The sequence below is a fragment of the Antechinus flavipes genome, chromosome 6 (assembly GCF_016432865.1).
Source record: "Antechinus flavipes isolate AdamAnt ecotype Samford, QLD, Australia chromosome 6, AdamAnt_v2, whole genome shotgun sequence".
Lineage (NCBI taxonomy): Eukaryota > Metazoa > Chordata > Mammalia > Dasyuromorphia > Dasyuridae > Antechinus > Antechinus flavipes.
The window spans coordinates 54,064,002-54,071,720 of record NC_067403.1 but is presented as its reverse complement, the minus strand read 5'-3'; positions in this window follow the sequence as shown (position 1 = coordinate 54,071,720).

Here is a 7,719-nt window from a genome sequence, read left to right as displayed (position 1 = left end):
TTAATTGGTCAAAGGAGGGGAGAAATGGGGAATCTTATAACAGAAGAGATAATACAGTATTCCATTCTCTTTCCTGATATTCTTTCCATGAATTGCAAAGAGGAAGAGGGCAAATATACTGTCCATACAAGGGGAAATATGAAAGCTCTGAAATCAATTAGTGTTGGATTACTGTTGCTAGGTGACTATTCTGAGTTTGCATGCTTACTGAAGCACACTGCTACTTAGATAGGAAATCCAAGGAAAGGCAATATTTCATGAGTTCATCCCTTAATAAAGAAACAGAATTGTTATAATTTTCTAAATAAACAAATAAAAAGTACTATTTCATAAATTCACCCCTAATGAAGAAACAACATTAGTGTAATTTTTAAATGAACATAAAGAAACTGAACTAAAACAAATAGATAAATGAATAATGGAATATATAGATAAATTATATATTCATAGATATGCGATAGACAGATAGATACAGAGAGAGAGAAAGAGAGAGAATAGGAAAACAAAAAAAAATGTTCTGCAAGAAACCAAAGTCTCCAGAGGATGAAGTGGGATTTGGCAAAGAGCATTGATAGACAGTTCCCTCATTGTTACCCTCTTCCCATACATGTGGTTTTGTCTCTGAGGTGCCCAGAACAGCTGCCATAAAACTTTTTTACTTGTAACACCTGCCAGGGACTGAGTCACTGGGGAAGGAGAAAGAGGGGAGGGGGGGTCAGGTGCTGATAGTGTTTTTGACAGAGAGAAGGCCCAGGCTGCTTTTGGTGACAGTCTTGTGTCATATGAATAACATGTGCTTAAAGGGGGTTGGGGAGGAAAGTGGTTATGAGCTGGAAACATGCACAGAAGTTCTGCACAGACGTAAAAAGAAGGAGCTGTCAGATGAAGGATAAGGTCAGAAATCCAGTAAACCATAGCCACAAGGCACCATGAGGCCACCACTGGCCTGATTTATTTTGATTTCCATTTCAAAGGATGGTGAAAAAGTAGCTCAGTCTCACTGTTGTCTAACTCCCTTCTCCAATTCCAATTCCACAAATATTCAGTGGGTGATATTAAAATTTCAAAAGAAAAAATAATGTTACAAGAGTCTAATGATTTCAAAAGGAGAGATTCAGAAAATTTATTCCTCTAGGTCAGGAATTCTTAAAATGTAATCCACAGATGCCCAAAAGAATCCATGGATAGATAGAGTTCAAAGGTTTTACAGACATCAATGGGAAAAAAATTCATCATTATTCAATATAATTGGCCACTTTTATAATCTTACTTATTTTATTTTATGCATTTAAAAACATTATTCTGAGAAGGGAACTATAAGCCTTATTGGATTTTCAAAGGGATTCATGATACAAAAAAAAGAATAAGAACAGGTCCTTTAGATATACAACTCAACAAATCTAGACTGAAAAATCCTTCTAAATTCCACGCCCTGAACAGGTTAGTAGGGAGACAAAATCAAGACATAGTTCTCAAGAAGAAGGTTCAGAGTAAACCACAGGAAGAGAACAAAAGATAAATCCTGAGGAAGTAGAGTCAGAGATGTGGCAGGCTGCAATGTGGAAAGATGTAAAACAAATAGCACTGGAGTTTGAGATAAGAACATTTGGAATCAAATTCTATCTCTGCATTTTATTTAGATTAGATCTTTTACTTCTTTGGACCATAGATTTCTGAATACAGAAAAAAATGTAAGCTCTTTAAGAGTAGAAAATGTTGATTGTTCTAGACTTTGTATCCCTAGTCCTAGGAAAGGACTTTGTGAATATTAGATGTTTAATGGATCAATAAGTCACTAAATAATAATTAAGTACTTACTATGTATTAGATACTGTGATAAGTCTGGGAATACTCTCAAGAGGCTCAGAATTTAATGGGGGGGACATCAAGTAAATAAATATATACAAACAAGATACAGGTATATGTATATAGATAATTAACAGGACCCTGGAGGAAAGACCCTGGAAGTAAGAGTGATTGATAAAGACTTCCTGCAAAGAGTAGGGTTTTAGTTGTAACTTAAATACCAGGAAAGCCAGGAAGGATACCATTTCAAGCATGAGACTGGTATCATGGAAACAAAAAGTAAGTGGCAGAGGTTAAGGAGAGGAGGAAGGGAAGAGTACTATGAAGACTAGCAAGAGAGAAAGAGATAGGTTGTGAAGGGTTTTAAATATTAAAGGATTTTGTATTTTACCCTTTGATCAATTAGTTGATCATTTGATAAAAAACTGATGGATTAAAAAAACATTGGCATTTATTGGGCAAAGTGATAATGTGGTTGGCTTGTGCTTCAGGAAAATCATTTTGGTAGTTAAATGGAGTAGAAATGGACATGAAGCAGGCTGATCTACTAGTAGCCAATTGCAATAATCCAAGCATGAGATGATGAGAGCCTGAACCAGAATAGTTAAAGTGGCAGAGGAGAGAAAAGGGGGTATTGGAGAGATGCTGCAAAGGTGAAAAAGAACACTTTGGCAACACTTCTGATATGAATAATTAGAGATAGGTGAGCCTGAGGAATTGGGAGAAATATGTTGCCCCCTAAGGTAAAAGGAAAGATAGGAGATGGGGAGTGACTAGAGGGAAAGGTAATGAATTCGGTTTGAGACATGTAGAATTTAGAGATGTCTACTGGACATCCAGCCAAGATGCCTGAAAAACAGACAGTTGGAAATATCAGTTTGGGGGTCAGTAGAGAGATGAGGTTAGGATGGAATCATCATAGGATGGTGATTAAATCTATGGGAACTCATGAGGCACCAAGTGAAGGAGTAGAGAGAGAGAAGAGTACTCAGAATAAAGCTATTAGGGACAACTAAGGTTAGAAAACATATTTCTGGCTAAGAACTCAGCAAAGAAGACTGAGAAGTGGCCAGAAGGTAGGAAGAGAATCAAGAAAGAGTGGTGTTCTGAAAATCTAGGTACAAAAGACTATCACTTGGAGGTGATCAATAGTATCAAAAGATGCAGAGAGGTCAAAGAGAATGAGGATTGAGAAAAAGTCATTGAATTGAGCAATTTAAGGGATTGCTAGTTACTTTGAAAAGATTATTTTGGTACAATTATGAGGCCAAAAGTTAGATTATAAATGGTTTAAGAAAAGAGAGGAGAAAAAGTGGAGGTACCTGTTTAGATGACCTTTTCAAAGCCATGAAGGGCTGAAAAGATACAGAATGATAGTGACTTTGGAATGCTTAAGGGAGATTTTTTGAGAATGAGGTAGTAGGGAAGAAGCCAGAGAGAGATTGAAGTGATCAGAAAGGAGAAGACAAGAGGAAATGAATCTCTCAGAGGAAATGGGATGGAATGGGATTACTTGAAGTGGAAGAAAGCAATAGATGATAGTTGAATTGCTAAAATAAGAGGCTTCCATTGTCTTTTTCAGCTCTAAATTCTGTTATCCTGAATCATCCTCATGTAATCTTCCCTTGGAGTACTCTAGGACTCTGTTAAGCAACAAGGCATAACCAGGGCAAGACAGCAATGGTTTTGTTACAGTGTGCTGACATTTAGAAGATACCAACAGCACTGTTCATCTCAAGCCTTGCTTTGTTCCTGCAGGAGACTTTAAGTCAGGTAAGCTCCTCTTGCATCATGTTCTTCTTAGTATGGGAGTAAAAATTCCAAGTAATAGCTCTGGTTGCAAGTAAATTTGTCCTCATCCTACTGGCAGTTTACTTTAAGTGAAAGCAACAGTAAATTCAAGATATCCCAGAGACCAGGAGGAGGAGGCAATGCAAAAGAGCCATTAGACTTAGGATGTGGAGCTTTTAGTAAGTAATCACTCTCTTATGAGGGAGAAAATGATCTCTGATTCTACTGAGAGAAGGATCCAGGATCCAACTCTGAATCCTGTCCCTGACCCATTGGGACATACCTTTATAACTTGGGATTTGTCTTCTTGTACCTGTATTTATGTTAAACCTTCCAGCTATTTATTCTGGGTCTTAAACCTGTGCATGTCTGGATGCTAGCTAAATTCCAAGAGAAACCTACCTGATGATGAAATTTTGTGGCTCAATTCAACTCTCCTACTCAATTCTGATTTTCACTGGTCTTATCCAAGTAGATGCAGTTGGACCAAGCTCATATTATGCACACAAAAACCATAGCTTACTAATTTTTGCTTCTGAGACAAAAACATAAAATCCATTCCTATTTGATTCTAATGGCATGGAACACTGGAGATAAGAGATACATATTAGTATTTTTCTGCATCCTCTATTTTGTGTAGCCACAGCAAATGCCTCCCTTTCTTTGTCTTTGTTATGACTCAAACACACACCTTGGTATGCCCAAAGGTGTCTAGAAAAAACAAAAGAGCCCTCCTCCTCTTTCAGTGATGGATTGCAAATGGGAGGACATATTTCACTGGTAGAGATCAGGGCTTACCCTTTACCAATCTGTTTCAGGCTTCACAACGTGAGAGCAGAACAATGGACAGCAACCCCACTGGATTTCCAGCAGAGTCACTGTTGCCTCTCTTCTGGCATCAGCACTTGCAGGGTCAGAATTATTATTATTGCTTTTCTTAAAAGACTAGTTCAAAATCCCAGAATAATAATTTGCCTCACAAGAATTTGCTCATTATGTACTTATTCCATCTCCTCTGCTCTTTCAAAAACCTTATTTTAGTCACAAGGCATAAAACAATCTCCTTGCATTGCTAGAGCAAGTCTTTTTTTCCTGTTCCTATGACTGCAAATGGAAACTCCTTATTCAAGAAGGAAAAGGTTATGAAGCTGAGCCAAGTTCTTTTTTATTATAAAATATAAAGATGGAAGAGCTATGCCTACAATCACAAGCATAAAGTATAACACGAGAATTGTGAACAATGATGGTCATACTGGTCCCAAGGGGCCAGGATTATTGCAAGGATCAAAGGAGATCATATATATAAACCATTTTGCCAACCTTGAAACACTCTGCAAATGTCTGATATTATTATTAAGGGATTAATTTGCTTGATGACACTGGGCAAATCACTTAACCTCAAGTTTGTTTCCTTATCTGTGTAAAAAAAAAAAAAAACCACCTATATCACCTATCTCAAAGAGTTGTTGAAAAGCTTATGGAAAAGCTTATGCAAACTTAAAAGGATTATATAAATATGTATTTTATGCATTAATTTTATAATAACCTCATTTATGTTGAGGCTTGTTGTTTTGGTTTTTCTTTTTAATTTGGTGTTTGTCTTTTTTTTTCCAAAGGAAATTCTACAAAGATGCCTGGTATGAAATCTATAACATTAAGTTGACTTTCAAGAGTCTAGCCAGCTTTAAATCTATAATCCTCTGGATCATGAACTCTATTACCATTTGAAGAAATTGATGGTGAAATATTTTCATATTTGTGAAGTGACATGGAAGCACATTTGAGAGCATAATGTATATAGCTACATATTTATTCTTGATATTACTTTACATAAATATATTTACATATTGGTGATCGCTGTCCAAAAGAATAAAAAATTCTTGAGAGTAGACACTTTTGTGTGTGTGTGTGTCCCCGGTGTCTAACAAAGTGCCCTGTACTTAGTGCTTAATAAATATTTGATGAATTGCATTTAAGCAGAATGTAATCCCTTTGAATGCAAGCATTCTTGCATTTTCATCCTTATATCTCTCAGTCCCTTGTCCATAGTAGGCACATAATAAATGTGTGAGGATTTCAATTTAACACATCCCCAAGTTTCAGGTGAGCAACGCTTTTGTTGAGCTTCATATTTGCTAGTCTTATAAGTGGAAAAACTTTTCATTTCCTTCCTCAAGTAATCATCCCCTATTCTCTTCTCTGATCTCTTGTAATTGACTTTCTTCTGTTCTTGGTTTTGGTATCAGGAGGCTACAAAGCCTCCTTTCTTTCACAAAATGTATTAAAAAACCTCCAAACTGAAATTTGTCGTGTGTTTCTCTCCACTCATCTTTCTTGGATACATAAATTGTCAAGTCTCTCTCCAAGGATCCTGAGGTGACCACCTACTTAAATACCTTCAAATGGTCCATACCAGAGCCAATCCTTCAACAATGGCATTGTTATGAAACAAAACAGATAAGCTATATTAAACTATCTCATTGAAAATCATCAGGAAATCAAATGAGTTAATTATGATTTCCTTTCTTTTCCCAGAATCTGTTATTCCTAGATGAATGCTGAATAAACTGGGAAGGCTGGTGGCAACCCTTAAGTAATTGACCTTTCACTCTCTCTATTTCATTTGCCCTAAGTGTTAATTGACTTTGAAAAAGCAGTATATTATCCTTTAGATTGGGGGTGGGGAAGAAGAGTAGATCTGATTTGTGCAAGCCAACATCCTACCACATCAAAGCGCTGGTTAAATCACAGCATGCTGGAGCTGAAAGACACCATCATCCAAGACACAGTAAGGAAAAAGCAAAAGAGGCTGAGAATGAAAGAGCATTAATGCCATCTAGAGGGAAAAGATTTCCCAAACACAGCTGTGCTGCCAGAGAAGTGAGCAGGCCAGTGTGTGGACTTAGTTAGCATCCTGGGCCCATGAGCCCTTATATAACTATTTACCCCAATTTGGCTTCTAGGAATTCCCTTCCCTCCCTCAAGAATGATCTTGGAAAGGAAAATAAGTGAGTAAGACTGAAACATGAGCTCTGAGAATACAAAACTTTTCTTAGCTTGCTGAGCAGAAAAAGGAAGCTGATGGACATTGATCTATAATCTTGTTCTAGGGCATTGGTCCAGGACAGCTATATTTTGCCTTGTAGAAAAACAAGGTCACCATGGCCATTTCCTTGCCCAAATTTCTATTGCCCAAATGCAATAATAAGGTGTTTATTGTACCCTCACAATCCAGTAACCCTGAGGGTTTTGCAGGTTTAATAGCAAAGAACATTGGCAGATATAATATAGATATAGATATATTTAATTCTCATTTTACTTCTCCCCAACATTCTATATTGGTATTCAGGGTCTCTACTGAGTAAAAGCCTCAGAGAATCAGGAAATTAATGATCTGCATTGATACCCAAGCTAGGAATAGCTGGGAAGCAGAGTCACTGGAAATCCTCAAGAAATCAATTGATTCATTTATTATTTACTATTACATGTTACTATTAATTTCAAAAACATAAGTTTAATTTATTACACAGGCAATAATTCACACAGCCCAGAGCTTTATTTCTAAAAAGCTTTTCCTTCCTTTTTATTCCTAAGAAGATATACTTTTTTGCTGCCTTCAAGAGCGTTGGGGGACAGCTAGGTGGTGCAATGGATAGAGTACCAGACCTGATATCAGGAGGACCTGAGTTCAAATTTGGCCTTAGACACTTAACACTCCCTAGCTATGTAACCCTGGGCAAGTCACTTATCCCAATTGCCTCAGAAAAAAAAAAAAAGTCTTGGAATAATATTTTTTATGAATTTCAGCAGCATTCACTACCCTTTAACATCATTATTTAGTAGTTAATCAAAGTGTATTTTGTGATTTTTTTTGAGCCAAGAATGACATTTCTTCCCATTGTATATTCATTGGAATTAATTTTTTTTAATTTTAAATTGGTTTTGTTTGGGTGTTTTTTTTTTTATGCTTCCCTCTCCCTCAGGCTTACTAACAAAGGTCTAGCAGGAATTCTTTTCAACTTTATGTGAGACTTATTTGTTTAGTGTTTTCAATTTAATCAATGATCCTTTCCTTGATCCATGATTCCATTAGGTGAGAATGTTGGAGTAGCCCTATTCATC